This window comes from Parambassis ranga, unplaced genomic scaffold (genome assembly GCF_900634625.1).
Source record: "Parambassis ranga unplaced genomic scaffold, fParRan2.1 scaffold_22_arrow_ctg1, whole genome shotgun sequence".
In the NCBI taxonomy this organism is placed as follows: domain Eukaryota; kingdom Metazoa; phylum Chordata; class Actinopteri; family Ambassidae; genus Parambassis; species Parambassis ranga.
The window spans coordinates 656,477-676,530 of record NW_021144778.1 but is presented as its reverse complement, the minus strand read 5'-3'; the positions used below and the strand labels follow the sequence as shown (position 1 = coordinate 676,530).

At 42.6% G+C, this 20,054-nt stretch overlaps 1 long non-coding RNA gene and 1 other non-coding gene across 2 annotated transcripts; one reads left to right on the top strand and one right to left on the bottom strand.

The window, feature by feature from the left end:
- The first annotated feature begins 5,518 nt into the window (after window positions 1-5,518).
- Window positions 5,519-18,822, top strand: LOC114430268 (uncharacterized). Its single transcript, XR_003669977.1, has 4 exons — window positions 5,519-5,553; window positions 17,902-18,075; window positions 18,159-18,381; window positions 18,774-18,822. It is a non-coding gene; the product is annotated as an uncharacterized LOC114430268 (long non-coding RNA).
- trnak-uuu (transfer RNA lysine (anticodon UUU)) lies at window positions 16,454-16,526 on the bottom strand. The gene has a single exon. It is a non-coding gene; the product is annotated as a tRNA-Lys (tRNA).
- Window positions 18,823-20,054: the final 1,232 nt, after the last annotated feature.

Sequence of the window (20,054 nt, the reverse complement as noted above, 5' to 3'; positions counted from 1 at the left end):
AAACGACTGTAGCTGTCAGCCTATATGTAGCTAGGAGCTAGTCTCCTCCTCCTCAGATTCCCAGGGTCCTGGTTTGGATTTTTGCACGTACCTCACACTGCTGATTATTCTGACTTGAACACAGCCTGTGCAGAACTTTAAGGTGGCTTCTGTTCTTCGGTGTTTTTGGTTGAATTTGGTCAAATTGTGATCAAATAAATTGTGTGATAACAGTTTTTCAGTCTCTTGTAGTGGCCATCATGGACACTGATCCAGCTCTGTGTCCATGAAAAGTGAACATTTCAAAAATGTTGATACCACTTTAAGTCCTGTTTCTGTAACTTAGCAGAGTTCTTCGATGATCATGTGGGTCTGCTTGGCTCTGTAAAAGACCCATAAGCAGGTCTGAGTTTGTAGATGTATAATAGAAAGTATCAGTATGTATTTATGTTGTCATGTTATCATCTCATGGTGGTTTCTGAAGGCTTTAAGTAAAGGAAATAACAAAGTTCTGCAGTGTCATGTGTTACAACCGGCCAATTCAGAGTGGTTGCGATTCTTTCAAAGGCACTAAAATAGCAATCCACCTCAGACTCTCTGAATGGTGGCACTAAAGCAATGTGCTTGCTCACATCAAATGTGTCACGAGGAGAATGAGGAACCTGTCGTGAGGCAGATGGGTGTGGAGTCGCAGAGGGGAGACGCTCTAGCTCTAAGGCCCTCACCTTCAGGTGCATGGCCTCCACCTCTAACTCGCGATTTCTCAAATCAATTTCTTTTATTCTGAGAGTTAGCTGCATCTCCTCTGCCGTCATAGCAGGCGTAACAGACGGACCAGAGGGAGCGGTTGGGCCGGGCCGCACCGTGTCACGGGAGCTCACGTCAGCTTTCGCCGCCTCCTCTACAGAGGGCACAGACACACACAGACCTTCCTCCACCAGCTTTTCCTGCAAAAGCTCTTTCAGTTCCTCCTTTTTAACGTTTTGAGGCACTCTGACCTGAAAACGCGCAGCAATCATTAATAAAGCCACCTTCCTACACTTGTCCAACTGCTGGACTGTAGGATTCTTCACAAAATACTCTAGATCAAACTCCATATTCAGAGCAAAACTGTCAACCAGTATTATGCAGAGTAATATGAAAAATACAATATTCCAAAAAAACGACGAATTGCCAATTACTTACTGACACGAATCAAAACACGAACGAGCCAAATTTAACTTACCGATAACAAACGTTTTACTTACCAACACGCTTTCAAAAGAATCGACGAGCCCCCAATTTATGTTACAACCGGCCTAGGGGAAACCTAGTTGTAGCATAAAGTGACTCTTCCCTCCTGTTCCGACTCCCAAGGTAGATATGAAAAAATATCAACGACGAATGGAATTTATATAAATTTATTTATAAACGAACCGAGACAACAGAAACCTTCAGGGTGAGCAATGCCAAAATAACAAACAAAACAACTAAGGTTCTCAGCTCCTGTCTTTCCTGAACAAAAGAAAAGAGATTCAAACAAAAATACAGGTGACTTCCCTGACTTCCTAACAAAAAACAGGAGAAAACGAATAAACAAAAACGGCTTCTCACCCCTACTCAAATGTGCCTGGTATGTAATAATAACTTAAATTCAATTACTCTAGGTAAAGCCAAAATCAAACGACGAGTCTAAATTACATAAATTAATATTCACAGTCTAATGTCTAATATACAAGCAAAAATCGAGTGCAGTCTTCTCGAGATGTGGAGAGGAGGGCAAGAGCATCGGGTGGCTGATGTGGAGGGTTTTTAAATTCAGAGCCCATCTGTGTCCTCCAATCCTCGAGCTCCATGTCATCCAGCTGTAGAACCAATAGTATGCTCCCCCCTGTTGGCGGGGAGGGAGAACACTCACACACACAAAATATGACTTAGTCATAACACATGATATAGACTCTATATCATGACACTGCAACATTGTCTGACTGCGATTCATTACAAACCCATCCTGCTGCACATCGCTTAATGTTAAAGAAAGAGAAACATGGTGAGTGGAAGATTTAACTGAACTCTTACAGCTGTGCTGGCAGCCATTAAAGCAGAATATGTGAAGAAGAACAAATTACAAACCTGCTGGATGCAGCTGAACAGTGTGGAGTCAGGATAGTTTTCATTTTTAATACACACATTTTGTGTATTAATTAATTTTCTTCACCAGTCTGTTGACTGTTGTGTATCTGTTTAAAGTGAAAACACATCAAAACACTTAGTGAAGTGATTGTGTTGTTAAATGCTGATGTTTCTGTCACAGACTGCAGCAACCCAGTGTTCAGACTCCTGCTCAGGACGCCATATTTATGGTGAGTACAAACAGCTTCTAACTACAACACAACAGTCCTGGTGCTCTACAGAGACCCAGAGCCTGACCCCTGAGCAAGCATTCACAGAGACAGAACTGTGGTAGTAATACTTATAACTACAGCAGCTGTGCATACACAACACTTCATATCTAATGTTGTAGATTCAAGTAATACATGTATGAACATAAGCTGTAATGTCATGAAACACTAAACTGTTATTCTGCTCCTCAAAGTCTGAGAGTTTATACTCTGTTGTTCTGATCCAGCTGCTGGAGGAGAACATTGTCAGGTTTGTGAAGGATGAGCTGAAGAAGATCCAGAAGCTCCTGAGTCCAGATTACCCAGAATGCTCAGAGAGCCAGAGGGAGGATGAGGAGGATGAAGAGCAGAGGAGCAGCAGAGAGTCATTAGTGCAGATCACAGTGCACTTCCTGAGGAGGATGAAGCAGGAGGAGCTGGCTGAGCGTCTGCAGAGCAGTAAGAGGATTTGAAGAGCTTTAACATGATGGAAAGAGGAAATGAAGTTTACATTTACACACTCTGCTGTTAATATGATGCAGACATCTGTGAATTCTTCTGACTGAAAACACAAACTGTTTGTCTACAACTGATGAACAGATTTCATGGAGACAGAAAATATTTATTTGACACATTTATTGTAGCGTTCACTTATTAATGACATTTATTGTTTGTTTAGGAACTCCTGCTGCAGAGTGTGGACGTAAACTCAAGTCTAACCTGAGGAAGAAGTTCCAGTGTGTGTTTGAGGGGATCGCTAAAGCAGGAGAGCCGACCCTTCTGAACCAGATCTACACAGAGCTCTACATCACAGAGGGAGGGACTGCAGAGGTCAATGAGGAACATGAGGTCAGACAGATTGAAGCAGCATCCAGGAAAGCACACAGACCAGAAACAAGCATCAGACCAGAAGGCATCTTTAAAGGCTCATCTGGAAGACAGGAACCAATCAGAACAGTGATGACAAAGGGAGTGGCTGGCATCGGGAAAACAGTCCTAACACAGAAGTTCACTCTGGACTGGGCTGAAGACAAAGCCAACCAGGACATCCAGTTCACATTTCCATTGACTTTCAGAGAGCTGAATGTGCTGAGAGAGAGAAAGTTCAGCTTGGTGGAACTTGTTCATCACTTCTTCACTGAAACCAAAGAAGCAGGAATCTGCAGCTTTCAGCGCCTCCAGGTGGTCTTCATCTTTGATGGTCTGGATGAGTGTCGACTTCCTCTGGACTTCCAGAACAATGAGACCCTGACTGATGTCACAAAGTCCACCTCAGTGGATGTGCTGCTGACAAACCTCATCAGGGGGAAGCTGCTTCCCTCTGCTCGCCTCTGGATCACCACAAGACCTGCAGCAGCCAATCAGATCCCTCCTGACTGTGTGGACGTGGTGACAGAGGTCAGAGGGTTCACTGACCCACAGAAGGAGGAGTACTTCAGGAAGAGGTTCAGAGAGGAGGAGCAGGCCAGCAGGATCATCTCCCACATCAAGACATCACGAAGCCTCCACATCATGTGCCACATCCCAGTCTTCTGCTGGATCACTGCTACAGTTCTGGAGGACATGTTGGAAACCAGAGAGGGAGGACAGCTGCCCAAGACCCTGACTGAGATGTACATCCACTTCCTGGTGGTTCAGACCAAAGTGAAGAAGATCAAGTATGATGGAGGAGCTGAAACAGATCCACAGTGGAGTCCAGAGAGCAGGAAGATGATCCAGTCTCTGGGAAAACTGGCTTTTGATCAGCTGCAGAAAGGAAACCTGATCTTCTATGAGTCAGACCTGACAGAGTGTGGCATCGATATCAGAGCAGCCTCAGTGTACTCAGGAGTGTTCACACAGATCTTTAAAGAGGAGAGAGGCCTGTACCAGGACAAGGTGTTCTGCTTCATCCATCTGAGCGTTCAGGAGTTTCTGGCTGCTTTCCACCTCATACGCTGTTTCATTGATGGGGACGATGAAGAGCTGGTGAACTTCCTGGGAGAGAAAAGTTGGTCATCTCTGGATGACATCCTGGGCAGAGTCATGGAGAAATCTCTGAACAGTGAAACTGGCCACCTGGACCTGATGGTTCGCTTCCTTCATGGTCTCTCCCTGCAGTCAAACCAGAGACTTTTAAAAGACCTGCTGGGTCAGACAGAGATCAGTTCAGAGGCCATCCAGACAGCCATCAACAACCTGAAACAGAGACGCACTGATACAGTGTCCCCTGACAGAAGCATCAACATCTTCCACTGTCTGATGGAGATGAACGACCTCTCAGTGCATCAGGAGATCCAAGAGTTCCTGCAGTCAGAGACCAGATCAGAGAAGAAACTCTCTGAGATCCACTGCTCAGCTCTGGCCTACATGCTGCAGATGTCAGAGGAGGTTCTTGATGAGCTAGACCTGATGAAGTACAACACAACAACAGAAGGACGATTGAGACTGCTTCCAGCTGTGAGGAACTGCAGAAAGTTCAGGTGAGTCCAGATGTGACCAATCAGTGTAGATTACTGGTTTAGTTCTTAGACACATTCACACTGTGTGTTTCTCTCTAACAGAGCTCCTTGTGTTCATTGACACATCACATCAGCTGTGTTTTTGTCTCAGATGTTCTTCTACTGTGAAAACATTGTTTTGTATGTTTCTGTTTGAAGCTGTCAAATGAATGGACAATAAATGTGTCTTTATTTGTAGTTAAAACAGCTGCATGTGGCCAAAGAGCTGCACAAACTACATAGATACAAAGACTGCAAAAACTGCAGCACAACATCATGGTATGCAAACATGCAGACACATACCATTACACAAACAGTTCAATCAGGATGTCACACAACAGAATAACTCTTTAAAGTCTCTGCATGAAAGAGAAGAATTTATCTTTCAGCAATATCAGCTGGAAGAACCTACAACAGAGGAATAAAGTGAAATACACTGTCAAAATGAGACGATGAGAATGATCAGAACTATTGTTACATGTCAAACAGTCAGATCAAATGAGATCACTGCTACTACTTAAAGTGTCCCTTTCATAATGTTCTTGTTTCTGTCATCACAGACTTTCTGACTGTGAACTCTCAGAGACTCACTGGGAAGTTGTGGCCTCAGCTCTGAAGTCCGACCCCTCCCATCTGACAGAGCTCGACATGAACCGGAACAGGCTGCAGGATTCAGGACTGAAGCAGCTATGTGCTGGACTGGACAGTCCTCACTGCATACTGCAGGTTCTCAGGTCAGTTAATGTTATTATTAGGCTGAGGTCCAGTTTTTAAATCATCTGTCAGGACTGACAGACAGAAAAGGACCACAGACATGTGTATAAGGTGTAAGGTTTGGGTTTACTGAAGCTCTTTGAGATGCAGCATGGTTTTGTTTTCAGTTGTATATCAGCATGAGTTGCAGATATAACTAGTACAAATGAGTTCCAAGATAAAATTGTTGGAACTTTCTGGTGTAAAATATTTCCGACAAACATATGTGAATATAGAAAACACTTCAACAACATGTAGCGCTCCCCTCTGTAGTCATATTGATGATGTTATGTGCGATCACAGACGGAGATCCAGAAGCAGGTACATTTACTCACTTTAATAGAGAAAACAAAAAACTACCACTGAGGAGAAAACTGAGCTGAGTCCAAAATATAACCAAAAACAACCACAAGGGCGAACTACGAGGTAACTTGAAGGAGGAACGAAAAACAACCACGAGGGCGAAGCACAACTCAGGTCCAGGGCGAGAAACAACCGGGTGGCGTGGCTGGAGGCCTAGGCAAGAAACAAGGTAAGTCACTGGTCACTTAGAACGGACAGAAAGGTGGCTGGTTGCTTAGTACGAAAATAGCAGTGAAGAACTGGCGCCGAGGAGAAGGGAGGCGGCGCTTAAGTAGCCGGCGGAATGACGGGAAACGGAACCCAGGTGAGAAGAAGCCACGACTCCACCCAGCTGGACCATCGCGCCTGGAAAGAACAAAAACAAGGAAACGAGCAAGAAATGAAAAACACAGGAAGTGCCAGAGGAGCAACTCTCACCACATTACAGATGAGGGCAGGCTTTTAGGTTCTTTTCAAGTATTTATCCAATGTTTCTTAACCCTGATTAACTCAGTTTTAATTATTATCTTGGATGTCCCTTTAATACACACAAGTGCAGTGTTTGACCCATCAATCAAATGGCCATCTTTAAATTATATTTTTAATGACGATCTTAACTACGTCTGCATATGTCTCTGCAATTGAATCCCTGCCCTTTCTCAGGTGAGTAATAAGTAACACAACACAAGGTTTTAGAAAAATAATTCTGTTATTTAAGAAAAGGTTAATGCTGGTGAACTAAGACATGAAAATAAAATTAGAATATTGTTTTGGAGCCTTAAACATCAAATGTCACTTTTTTAAAGAAAAACACTCCAGCTGTTTGGAGGCAAAAACACAATATAACCTTTTTTCTTAACCCTCTAATGAATTCAGAAACTCAGTTTACCAACCTCAAGGTCACTTAAACAAAAGTTGTGGCCCCCACACCTTAATACACTCTATAAAGCAGCAACTTAAATGATTACAGACTGACATATACCGCAGCAGGCCTGATGCGGTGCTTGTGTTCGTGGACGCCCAAAACTTAATGGCCGCTTCACTCTGTGAGCAAAATAAAACAAGCACCTGAGGTGTTCCAGTCCCGTCCTCCAACAGTCACAGGAGCAGGCTCAGCATCAGCATCTCACCACAGACTCCGTCTACTGTCTCTATCCTCTCTTCTTGCCGGAAGAAACTCCCAAGTCCTAGTGGCTCCAACCTCCGTCCGTGTCTCTTCTCTGTCCTCAGGTGGAAAACAGCAGATGAGCTCCTCAAACAGTCGACTGAGTGAGTCCAACTAGAGCTAGAAAAAGTCCCTTCACTTGTCATCAACTGACTTGAATCTATTCTTCCAGGTGGCTAACAGCTAGCTTTAGCATTAGCACCAAACATAAACCGTCTGAACTTCGTGCTGAAAGTCTTCCCGCCTCTCAGTATGCTGCTAGACTTCTTCTCACAGATTGTCCTGTCAACAACCTTAAGACACAAGTTACACACCGTTTTGTGCACTGCTAACTGTTAGGGACATAAAAAATCTTCTGGATCCTTTCGTTTATCTTCCCCGGTTCTTTGATTAAGAAGAAGTGGACAATATCTGGTCTCAAAATTACAATTTATTCTAACAGTAAAGAAACAAATTCTGAGTCACACAAACAGAAGCTTCTGTGGTTGCCTGGCCTCACAGCCAGAGAACAATATGCCATTCTTGTAAACACCTTTTATCCTATCTTGAGATCCCATAAAATCATGTCCTTCCCTAACTCTGCACCAATAGGGTCAGCTCAACTGATATTTAGTTTACCTTATTTGGTAATGGTTAAACCTTAGAGAGGAAATAGCAGGGGGTCCCCTTTTGTCAGTCGTAAACCTAAGTTGAAGATAAGTTCTCCAGGAGAATGTTCACTGTACCATACGAGCAACTATATGACGCCCCATAAAAGCTTACACCTCTTCCCCCATGTAAGTTCACTTTAAGTCCTAACATCTCATAGGCTGTGGGTCAAATCTGAAAGTGACCAGAAAAACAAACTCACAGGAAGGGTGGGTCGTAAAATGGGGTCATGGAGATTAACACATTCTTTCAATCAAGATCTGGATTTACAACCTTAGCTTGATATCAACCAGAGCTGTCTGCAAAGAGCAGACAACAGCTAACAAAGGAAATGAATTACAAAAGTCTATGAGAAGTAGGGAAATTACACACTTCTCAATACATTCAGTATACCTGTCTTCTTTTGATCTTCTGTAAAACTTACTTAACACATAAGTACTTATAAAACACATTACAGTAATATGCATACAGAAATGAAAACTTCATATTAGGGACACACTTCTAGATATGTGGACCCACACCACATAACAACATCATACAAAATAAAATCTTTCACCTAACAGTTCCCCCTTTTGAGCTCATTTAAGAGCTCACAACAGAGCCTCCTCATCCTCATCTCCATCAGGCACCTCTGCTACTAACAAAGGCATTTGATATGGATGATATACACCTATATCCTTCTTCTCAACAGCTGATACAGTTAATCTATTACACAAACTATGCATGCAAGGTATGCAACAACATCCACATGTAATCAAAATAGCTATAAAAACTGTAAGAGAAGTCATTACAGAAATGATTAAAGTGTTCCAGGGACCAAACCACTTATTCAGCCAGCCATCTAGAGGGTTATCAACTCCTGGGTGCTCATGCATCTCCTGAGACAGGGTTCTGAGGCCTTCTAAAGCTCTTGTCACCTTACCATCCGGGCAGTGTTGTTAGGAATAAATGTACAGCACATTTCACCAAACATAGCACATACCCCTCCTTTTTCTGCTAATAACATATCCAAAGCCATCCTATTCTGTACTGACATCAGAGAGGTGGGGGCCAGCTGTTCAGAAAGACCTTCTACAGCATCCCTGGTTAAATTAGCTAACCTAAGAACATTATAATGCACATAATTAATTCTGTCAACATTTTTATTAGGAGTCACTGGAAAAAGAGCAGAGAGAATAGGAATGTTCTCAAACCCTGCTGCAACCTGATCAGCCAATTTGAATTCATCTGGAACGCCTCTTGGAACCCTTATTGCATCTATGTAGGTGGGACTGCCTAAGGATAAATCAAAGTGGGTTGCGTAACGCTTTGTGATGACATGTCGCCGCCGTCTGCGAGTCAGCCCCATTTCCTTGTTGTTGGGATGGTACCCTGGTAGCTTTCTCACCTACTATCTGCAATGGAGACATCAATCTAACCATAGAACATAAACCCCTTCCGTCTATTCGTAGAGAAACAAACAAATGAGGCCCCCCACAGTAATAATATAAATCCGCTCTAGCCTTTGATTCTAAAACCGAGGTATTACGTTGCACCACCGTCTCACACCATGATACATCAATATTTCCATAATTAACTGTTCCTGTGCCTGTCATGTTGAAACATGTGTAATTACCAGTACCCTTCCATGGCCTGAAGGGTCCAGTTTTAGTTTGCTCACTAATTGGTGGGAACAAAGAAGACAACGTGGTACAATTTGGTGGAGAGACTTCACGAGTCATTGCCATAATACAACCAAATCTTAATGCATCATCTGGATACAATGGGGCGGGTTCAGTGAACAAGTGGGGTCGCGCTGATGCACAAGCAACACAATCTGACATATTTTGCTCCCTCACCTGTTTCACCATCCATCTGAGCCAAATATTATAATCCTCATAACCAGTAGACAATGCTAATACATCAAATGGGGTAAACATAGTGTAATCATGAACTACGATGTCCTTCTGAGGAAGGGGAGTTGGCGATGGGTTAATCAGTGCCGGTTTATCAAGCAAATTAATCTTAATCAATCCTACAGGATCCCTACCGGACACGTCTACTCCCACGACAATATAAAAATCATCGGATTTGGAGTCCCAACATTGGCCAGGCACTCCAGAAGGTTTAACATAAGGGTTTTGCTCCAAGCCAATAATTGATAACATAATGGGGTTCTGAGTGTGACTCCAATCCCTTTGTATACGGAAAAACCCATTTAACAAGATCCGCCCATCTGAGGTTGTTTTAGCTGCTCTAGGTGCCCAATTTGTTGCCTGCCATACATGTTCCCATGAGGAACACCATCTCCAGGCCCCTGGCCATCCTAACCCACAAACATAGACGTTATACTCTCTTCACGATGCATTATGTCCTCCACAGTTGATTACTGCACACAGATCAAAAATATAAGAGGACTCTACACCCTTATAATAATCTAACTCTATACCCCTTTCTTTTCTCACACATGCATCTCCTCCTGTTCCTGGTGCTCTCCTCACCCTACGTATGCTGGACCCTGGGGGAAAAACCAAATCACTTCTCTTTTCACACACATATAAACTCAGAATTACAACAGTTACAAATAACAAAATGAAACCACCCAACACTCTCCACTTTCCCCACAGTTCCATCTTGTCAGTCGAAGTCTTCTTGATAACAGGAACCAAAACCTCTGCTCCTGAAGCTTCAAACCTTCCTCTTGACAACTGCTCACTCGTGTCGGCTGTAATTCACCATCTCGTCCTCTTCAACCAGTAGGGTAGACTACCTACTGGTCACATTCCTGTGTTTAGGGGATTATTCTGCCCCTTGTATTTTCTCCTTGTCCTGCTCCGTCTGAATGTCGGCCAGCGTCCGTCCTGACTCCAAGGCCGGGGTGCACTGGCTCCAATGATACCAGGTGTCTCCTTTCCCTTTCAGCCGCACCGCATGGGAGGTGCGCTCCACCACCTGGTAAGGGCCTGTCCACCTTGGCTCTGACCACTTCTTCTTTATCACCTTCAGGAGGACCCACTCAGTATGTGGCATGTCCTCATCTGGTCTCTCAGTTTCTCCTTTCACCTGTGATATCACACACTCATACCAAAGCTTAAAATTCATTCCAAGAGGCTGTCGGCCTGTAAGAAACTCATATTATGTGAATTATGTGGCGTTATTAACTGAACATCATATACACATTAATACAATAAAAACACTTGAACCCATATAAATTTGGTGTGTGCACAGATTTTAGCCAATTTTTGTTTTTAATTTTGGTTCATCCTTTCCACCTTTCCCTATGACTGTGGGTGATATACTATACAATACCTGTGTCTTAGGCCTAAAGCCTGCTCCACCTTTTCTAGGTCTACACTCTTGAAGTGAAACCCATTATCAGATCAAACACTTTATCACTGTAGCACTGTCCTCCTTCTTTGCAGGCCACGCTTCTGGCCACCCTGTGAATGAATCCACTGCCACCAGGAGATACTGACATCCCTGGTGCTTCACCATATCTATATAATTAATAACTATTTCCTGTCCATGTACAACTGGAAGTGGAAAACTTCCCATGTCTGACTTCACTATGTGTTTGGAATTATACTCATACATATTTTACACTCTTTTACTCAATTCTTGGTCATCCTTGCCATACATGGATGCCACCAATGTGTCAAATTCCTCAACATTTATTTCCCACATATCCAGGCCCATGCGCCTCATTTAAGACGCTCTTCCTGAGCCCTGGTGGAAGCACTGGCTTCCCTTCTGGGGAATACATCGCATACATCTTGACTCTCTCTTGACTCTGCCCCCTCTACACCCAGACCATCTTTTCCTGGGAGAAGTTAAAGACCTGATGAGCTATTTTCTGCACCATTTTAATAATTCCTGCTGCATGTCTGGTGCATTCTAACTGTTGTTTAACCAAGTTAAAACTCAGATTGACACCTGTCTATTACCCCCCTTTTTCTGAAACAGAACACCATGCACATCTCCATCTGTTTCAGAAACATCAAGTAAAATGAACTAAGTAGTCTAGGAGGGCTAAGCCAACAGCACATGCCAGAGACTCCTTCAAGTCAATGAATGACTGCTCTACTACCTGAAATAACAATTTATGTGGATACTAGAAGAGCCAGATCAGTGTGGAAGTTGAGACTCTGAAAGAGACAAGAGTACAGTGACACAAAAACTTACATCTAGAAATTATGTGGTAGTGTAGCTAACAGCTCCTGAGCCTTATGATCAGTCACTTGCCTGCTATACCATCTGTTTGTGTTAAAAACATGGAATCATCTACTTTGGGAATGGTAATCTAATAAGGTTTGAGGATGAAGAATGCTAAACACCTATTCGCTGTGATAGCTGCCTATCAGAAGTAGCTTTACATTTCTTGACCATGGAGCCTAATTCTATAGCTTGATATTTTGGATGAATGGCTCATGAAACATGTGGCACACATTTTGAGCCACTTAAACTATTCTGGTGTAAACTATACATCAGCAACTACTCCTTCCTCAGCCACAAACAAATTATCTACTATGATGGACCAATTTCGTCCCTCTAATAAGGAAGAGAACCTCTCCTGGTAGAGAGATCCTCATGCCTGTCATAGAAGAGTGTAACATACAGAGGGTCTGTGGCAGCCTATAGGATCGGAGAGACGTTATCCAGGGTTTCCACTGCTGGAATAGACTGAGGAGACCACCCCCTTGAGGAAACTCAGGCAGGAGGCGAATCCAGTAGATATCTGCACAAGTCATCTGTATCTTAGTGGTGTCATCAGCCACTATCCAGTTACTCCAACACTCAGGGAGCATGCAAAGTTCTGTTCATCAGTGAATGTCACTATTAGTCCATCTGGGGAGCACAAAATGGAGGTTCCAGTTTTGATCAACAAGTCTCTGCCCATCACATTCACTGGTGATGAGCTGGAGCAAATGAAACAATGTCTGTGCTGGTCTGCTAATGCAGTTTCACAAGTTCTGTGAATGGCAGATGTTGGAAGTTCCCCAAAGAAGCCAACCGATGGAATGATGTCAGATATCAGTGTGATCCTTGGATGCCATTTCCCTGGGGAGGATACCAGGGAGCCCCTTGTGGACAATGTAGGGGTTGCACTCTGTAGGGACAGTCTCTTTCCCAGTGGCCAGGTTTTCCACAATAGAAGCAGTCACCCCCACTCATACCGCTGTATCCACCCCTTCCATGCCCCCCTTCCCTACGGCCACCCTTCTTCCTCCAGTTACCTCCTCTATGACTTTGGCACCACCCATCACGATAGTGGGTGCGGGTGACCCAAGGTGGGGTTAAATACATATCAGGTTCTCCCACAACTGGGGACTGTGGCTGAGGTGGGAGAGTGGGCTGAGGCTGAACTACCAGCTGTGATGCAGGGGTGTATTTCTTCATTTTCCTCTGATATGCTGCTTCCTTTCTAGCTTGAGCTAACTGCAGCTTTAATAATTGTATCAGCAGCCCTTTCATCTCCATGGTCTCTTTGTCAGTGTTGTCAGTGTGTAGATTCATATGGTGTACAACATGTCTCTCCCAAGCAACAGAATCACTTCCTGGTAAATCAGGGTCATTTTTCTGGGCCTGCTGAAGCAACAGGGGAAGCCCCTCCTCTGTTGCTGGTCTATACCAGTGCTGCTGGGCACCAAGTTGACTAAAGTTCACTCCTGTCTGTCTGTCTGTTACTCGCCCCCTCCCATCAGGGACAGTCATGATGGGGTACATCCCAGAAGGTGGAGTCTGAGATAGGGCTGTTATGATAGATACTGTGGAGGCGGGCGAATAAGGAGGTGGTATCTCCGCCCCCTGAGTTCCCTCGCTCTCTACTTCCTGTTTAATGTCAGTGGTACTACCAGACTCCTCACAATCATCATCTATGCAGCACAGATATGCCTGATATAAAATCTTACGTCTCTCCTCATCTGCCTTCACTGCCTCCTTCAACTCAACTGTCTCTAATACTAAGGATCTAATAATCTCCTCCTTTCTCTCTCTCTCTAATTTAACTTTATTCTCTGCTGTTGCAATCACACTTTTTAGCAACTTTTCATCATCTCCTTTCACTCCCTGCTCTGTCACCGCTTCACAAACCACTGCTTCCATTTCAGCAGCTGCCTTCTGCTTGTTGTCCGGACCTGCCTGTCCACGACAGCGGCTTAACATCTTACCCATCTGTTCATCAATTGTCTTCCATTTAGACATGATTACCACTTACAAATTCCTTCTATACGTTAAAATTTAACTTCCTATGTACCTTCTTCTGTCCCTCACTGTGACTCTGGCAACAGAGACACACACCTTCACTTAGACACACTCTCACACAACCAACTTCCCACGTACACTCTGCACAACCTCACTTCTCTGCCGACGCAGAATCAGTTTTAAACACAATAATTCTCCGACAGTGCGGAGTACATTAAACAACCACGACAAAACAAGACAAGACAAAACAAATCACCGGTTTATCTTTCTCTCAACAATAAAGCACTTTCTCAACAATTTACTTAGGCCTATATTTGAAACTTATTGCCAATGTTTTAAAACATTTTAAACTTATTGCCAATCAATCGTTATCTTTGTCAATCCGCCTTTATTCTGGTTACGCCCAATCTTTACATCAAGTTTTTCACTTTTTCATTCATTTAACACTTTTTGATTCTATTACTGCCAATCCATTCTTTCTTTTCAGGGGTCATCAAATTCCCTCGGGCTTTCAACCGAGCTTATCTATGCCCGCGTCCAAACATAGTTGGGGCTGCAAAACCCAATGACTTTTTTAATTTTTTATGTGTTACTCTTTTTATTTTAATATTTTATTTAAATTTTTGAATAATTCTTCAATTATGTGGACTCACAATTTGTCTCATACTATTTTACTTAAAAACACCATACCAGTCACAGTGACTACTTAATTTAGAGTGTCCAATATGCAGAATTTGATTAAACAGGTTTCTGCTTACCTTGTTTGTTGTTGGCTAGCCAGTAGTCACTCAGTCAGGCAGGATGTTGTTAGACCCTCACTTCTTTAAACCGGGCGGAAACACCAAATTGTTAGGGACATAAAAAATCTTCTGGATCCTTTCGTTTATCTTCCCCGGTTCTTTGATTAAGAAGAAGTGGACAATATCTGGTCTCAAAATTACAATTTATTCTAACAGTAAAGAAACAAATTCTGAGTCACACAAACAGAAGCTTCTGTGGTTGCCTGGCCTCACAGCCAGAGAACAATATGCCATTCTTGTAAACACCTTTTATCCTATCTTGAGATCCCATAAAATCATGTCCTTCCCTAACTCTGCACCAATAGGGTCAGCTCAACTGATATTTAGTTTACCTTATTTGGTAATGGTTAAACCTTAGAGAGGAAATAGCAGGGGGTCCCCTTTTGTCAGTCGTAAACCTAAGTTGAAGATAAGTTCTCCAGGAGAATAATCACTGTACCATACGAGTGATTTTATGACGCCCCATAAAAGCTTACACCTCTTCCCCCATGTAAGTTCACTTTAAGTCCTAACATCTCATAGGCTGTGGGTCGGATCTGAAAGTGACCAGAAAAACAAACTCACAGGAAGGGTGGGTCGTAAAATGGGGTCATGGAGATTAACACATTCCTTCAATCAAGATCTGGATTTACAACCTTAGCTTGATATCAACCAGAGCTGTCTCCAAAGAGCAGACAACAGCTAACAAAGGAAATGAATTACAAAAGTCTATGAGAAGTAGGGAAATTACACACTTCTCAATACATTCAGTATACCGGTCTTTTTTGATCTTCTTAACACATAAGTACTTATAAAACACATTACAGTAATATGCATACAGAAATGAAAACTTCATATTAGGGACACACTTCTAGATATGTGGACCCACACCACATAACAACATTATACAAAATAAAATCTTTCACCTAACATGAGGCGGTCCCATCTAGGGATAATGGGAGACAATGACACCCGAAGTGTGTTTCTTATGTCCAGTCCACTCCGTAATTTTGTTTTGGCCGTCATTAATTGCTTCAGTCGTTCTTGTTCATGTTTTCTTCCATGGCTTGTCTTTTAATGCAGGGTGCTCGGTCTCGCAGTTTTGAAGGCTTCGTTGCCTCATTTGCGAGTCTGTCGCCACATCACTCAGAGCGGACTTGGTGTGTGAGAATCACCTGTTGCAATAAATCCGTATTTTAAATAGGACGCCTGATATAGTCTTTTAAATGCGGGTTTCTTTTTCTTTGAAGGGGTAGGCTCCTCTTCTTCTGTCTCCTCGTTAGGTCTTTCCCCTTTCCGAAGAAGCTCTCCAAAGACGTTTGTATTTTATTCATTTTTGCTGCTTGTGGGCTTAATTTTGGGGCCGTATCCCGTGACCGAGACAAGCGTCTGGGCAGGTGCTTAAAGGCACAGGCGGATGAATCTGATCGATTTATAAATGAAACAGCTTTCAGACTCAGATAATGAATAATATATGTTTTGCTCAGTCGTTCTGTGCGGCCCGGTACCAAATGACCCACGGACCGGTACCGGTCCCCGGCCCGGTGGTTGGGGACCACTGATTTAGTTTATTCTAATTCACTCAGGCATACTAATAGACACAATATTTTAAACACTGGAAATGCATTCTCTGAGGTCCCTGGATGTTCCTAGACACCAAGAACATGCATAATGCACATTATTATTGTCTTTTTAGGTGATTTTTTTTTCTTTTAGGGTTTAAAGGGTTAACATCTGAATGTGGTGTAACAAGAGTACAAAGCTTGCCGCCCAAACAGGGACTTGAACCCTGGACCCTCAGATTAAAAGTCTGATGCTCTACCGACTGAGCTATCTGGGCTCTACATGTCATTTCAGGGACTAATTCTGTGCAGACAGGTTAACTGAAACAGATGAATGCTTCTTTAAGGGTGAACTTCCTGTGTGTGCAGACAGTGGAGGTGGTTTCAGGTGTTATAAATTGGCATCCCCATGGTTCAGATGAAGAAGTGGTTCCAGTTCCTCACATGCTCACATCTGCTAGTCCACAGAGGACAGTGGTCCTATACACATAAAGAACACATACTTAATGAATGTATGTGTTTTTATAGAGGACTTCATATTGTCTGAACCTGAGGAGGAGGAGGAGGAAGTCCTGTTCATATCAGCTGACAGGACTGATTCTGGTGTAAGCACATGTTGCTTTAATCTACAAAGTGAAATTGTTATTTGTTGCCAGTCATACACTCTCAGACTCTGGATTCCATTACAGGACAATGTGGACCTCATGACAGTGTTGCATGGAAAGCCAGTTCAGCATTTGTTACATTTCTTGATATTAAATATTTTATTTCTCGCACTAGTAAGGCAAAACGTTGCACTAGTTAACTAGTGAATGCATTTAGACCTGGTTAGTGTTGGGTGTATGTGCTTCAGGGATGTTATTTTAGGTTTGTTGTTTGTATTCATGTTAGTAAACTTGATTAGTTTTTGTGTTGTGTCTCCTTTCTATTGGCTGTTGACAACACGTGTTTGCAGATGGGTTAAGGGTGAGCCTATTAGAATATGAGAGAGCCTGTTCATGAAGAAGGTCATGACTGAACAGTGTATGAACGTTCAGGGAGAGCAGCTCACTGTTCACTGGTGCTTTTGTTCTTTTGTGAAAAGGTAACGGCAATTAAATAAAGAGATGTTTGTTTCAAATAACAAAAGTTAAAGCTGTGCCTGTTTTTATTGCACAGTCAAACTAATTTCATGACAAATAGCCTATATCATAGAATTTTAGTCGATTTTTAGTTGTTAAAAAATGTTGCCAAAATTAACACTGATATGACTACACATACTTATAGGTATGCTTACAATGAAGGGTTAACTACCAAATAATGTAATTGTCAGAAACAGAACTCAGCCTCATAAATATCCATTTTTACAGTGAGCTCCCAAGGAGCCATGCACAATCACTACCTTCACATAAAATAAACCACATCATGAAGTGCTGCTTACCTTTCAGAGGAATCAAACTTCTGAAAGCAATATGGCGCCCTGCACAAACTTCTCTCAGCAACTACGGTGTCACTGAAGAAAAGTGCAGCATGTGAGCTGTCACTCCAACCAAACCAACCGTGCCTCTGCGCCACCTGCTGGCCAACCGGAACAGACTTACATGTATATCTGCATATCTTATGGTTGTTCTGTATCGTCTTTATTTTTACTTTATCTGTTGTTATGCTGCTCAGGACCTTGTTTTGATGCTGCTGCAATGGCTTCATGTTCCTCGGCCACACTTGGAGGAGCTGTTCACGTCCACAGGGAGGAAAGGAGACAGCGTGCTGATGGAGCAAACTCTGTTTACCATGTGGGGTAACATCGGCTTACAAGGATTCAACCTCCAATCTCAAAAACACATTATGGTAAGAAGTCTTATGTCTGTATTTGTGTATTTGTAAATATTAAACAGTTTTACAAATATTTGATTTCACGCCTTTGCGTCTAGATCAATTGATGCGAAAATCGAAGCAAGTGAACCTGTGACTAATTAATCTGGGTCTAAGCTGTGTCTTCTGCTGCTGTCCAACAACACTCCACCGCATCCGTGTCCGGCTGCCGTTAAAAGAAAACAAGCGGTCGCTGCAGCAGTCATACAGCTAACATCAGGAGGAACATGCTAAACAAACAGTGACACATTCAACAGAAGGAACTCTATAGTACGAGAGCAGGTAGGAGTTTTCTCTGAGACATAGAAAGTGTCATCTAAGAACTTCCCGTTTGTGAGCCCAGAGATAGCGAGTAGGAAGTCAAAATGAGTGACAGCATGTAGCTCAGTCAGCAGGATAAAACCTGTTTGTAGTGCCTTTCACTGAACATGGAGGCCTTTCTTCATGGCTGTTCACTTTAATGAAGATGTGTTAAAGCACCAGAGCTGCTGAACTCCTTGTGTGTGAGAGCCTGTTTGGTTTATGTCATTTGAAATTGAACATGATCAAAGTGTCGTGCGTTCACATTAACTTTATTAATACCCATGGAGTCATTGGGTTGTGTTAGCAGCATATACAACAACTGACAGTAAACACAATGCATGTGTTGATGATTTTCTGTGTCCTCTTCACAGATACTGTGTGTTGATACCCCAGTATTTTCTGAGCCAGTCATCTACAAAGTAAGTTACTAACACAGCCACAACTGTTATGTTGTGTTATTTTAAATGATACAATGATTCTGTACATGGTTTGTAAACCTTCAGCTGTAATGGAAACAGTAGTGCTTTTTATATTGTTTGAATGGAAATGTAACCGTGCCCTGACAGATTTGTTTTCTTCTTTTCTTCTTCTTAGAATTCTTTTCTTCTTTCACATTAAAAAGAAGAAAATGAATCATAATATTAATTAATAATAATTAAGAAGGAGAGGTTGGTGTCTTTAGATAAGCATGTGTTTCAGAGATTCAGTGTAGTTTTGAGTGTGAGTACCAGTATGTGTTTGGCATGGTGTGCTGCTGATTTTGATTGAGCTTTGTATTCTTTCAGGTCTTGTATACATTCAAAATGAGTACTGTGATTAAGTTTGTGCGGCATTATTATCAATACGTAGGGAGTGGCAGAGATGCCTGATTGTCAGGGCTCCTTGTACAAACAGAGCACAGTGTTGAGTAATAGGGCATAGAAACTTCAAGGTCCGCCAAAGAAACTGTTATTACTAACAGCAGCGTTACAGTGAGGAAACATACAATAATTATTCTATAACCCTATTCCCAGTTTGTTTGGGTGTTGTCAGAGCTTATTGCCTTTGATTAGGTGGTTGTTGTTGCAAAGAGCGTAAGGGAACCACACAGCCTCTGCTCTCTTGTTTCTGTGCTCCTGTAATACCTTTCATTCTGCTCTGTAGCCACTTAAGGTTTATATCCATTTTGATGTTGTTGTTGTCACATACACACTGTCACAAATGTTTCATTGAACGCTGGCTATCATACACAGGAAGAGGGATGCGATAGACGTGTATCCAGTGATTAGCCTGGCTGCCTCTCTAAACCCCTCTGGAAATGGTAAAAGCATTTTTGTAACTTCTATACAGATCCACAGTTTACTAAACATTGCAGATTGACACTAAGAGGAAAGATGTTTTATATAGGCTACTATGAATGAGCTGAGACACTCCATAAATCATGTGTACAGGTGTACCTGAAGGGGCAGATGAAAGCTACAGACAGCAGGTCATCAGCTCTAACAGAAGAGACGACTCAACAAAAAGGCACGAGACGTCGTACAATATGTGGTCTTAATAATACAGTTACATTGTTCTAAGTGTTTTGTTGTTGGATTTCTGTTACCACCCCCATGTACGTTGGTATCAGACGGTCAACTGTGCAGTTGCAAGAGTGATCTTGGTGAACCCAG